At 31.3% G+C, this 1,123-nt stretch overlaps 1 protein-coding gene across 1 annotated transcript in view; it reads right to left on the minus strand.

The window, feature by feature from the left end:
* nkx6.3 (NK6 homeobox 3) overlaps positions 1-1,123 on the minus strand; it is a 15,767-nt gene that overhangs the window by 12,133 nt on the left and 2,511 nt on the right. The window lies entirely within an intron of this gene.

Below are 1,123 nucleotides of genomic sequence, written 5' to 3' on the forward strand. Positions count from 1 at the left end.
GCATGCATATCTGTTTATTGAGTTTTTCAACACACACACGTGTTATTCTGTGATGTTGTGCTGTCTTTATACCACCGGGGCGATATTATTTACGATATTGGGGGGAATAATCCTGCTTGTGTCATTATTCTGATTTTCACTGAAAAATATTCAAACAAAGTGAGTGATTATATTTTTGATTTATGCAAGGATCTTGTACCACAATACCTCACAATACTTCACAATACTTCGCAATACTTCACAGTACTTCACAATACTCCATTCAGAGTAGTTTGAGATATGTTGCCTTTAACAAATACTGCTGAGTACACTTTAATATCTGTTTATTTATCGCGAGTTATGTCATTATGGTGTATTATCTTTATCCGTGCAGCCCTAATTTCTCTATCTTTTCTGATCGGATTGAATTTAAAACCCTGAGATCACTGTAAGATAATATTATATTATTTAATTACATATTATTCTATTAAATTTTACGTCACTTATTCACTTACATTGCAATATTTGTTGTACTACGGCCACATAACTTTACTTAATAATATACTTTATATAATGCCACTTTACATTCATTTGGTACTTTTTGCACATTGTCTGTCGTTTGATGGTTTGTTGTTTTTTTACTGTAGAAAAATAATTCTATAACAAGGGATTATCCCCATTTTGGGATGAATAAAGTATTATCTACTGTAGATAATAGCTGTGAAATCTCCATTTATTTCCTTAGATTTTACTCCACGCACTCTCTGTATAATTTACTTTTTAGATATTATTTATGGTCACAGGTAAATATAAGTTATATTACGGTTTTTATTTTATTATGTTTGCTATATTATTTTAATTACACTACGGGAACCGCACTTTACAAAACCTTTTATTAGACGCCACTTTACAGTCAGTCAATACCTTCTGCTCATTGGCTGCTGCTGTAACAAGGGAAATTCCCCACTGTGGGATGTAGAAAGTATTATCTATCTAATTTATGACTTTTACAGTAGAATACTGTAAAATACATTACAACCTTGTCAACATGACAAAATCACAGTAGTCTAAGCATTACTGTAAAATAAACATCACAATATAGCCACTACAGTACTGTAAATAGTACAGCAAACTACTGTATTTA

The sequence above is a fragment of the Etheostoma spectabile genome, chromosome 5 (assembly GCF_008692095.1).
Source record: "Etheostoma spectabile isolate EspeVRDwgs_2016 chromosome 5, UIUC_Espe_1.0, whole genome shotgun sequence".
NCBI classification, from domain to species: domain Eukaryota; kingdom Metazoa; phylum Chordata; class Actinopteri; order Perciformes; family Percidae; genus Etheostoma; species Etheostoma spectabile.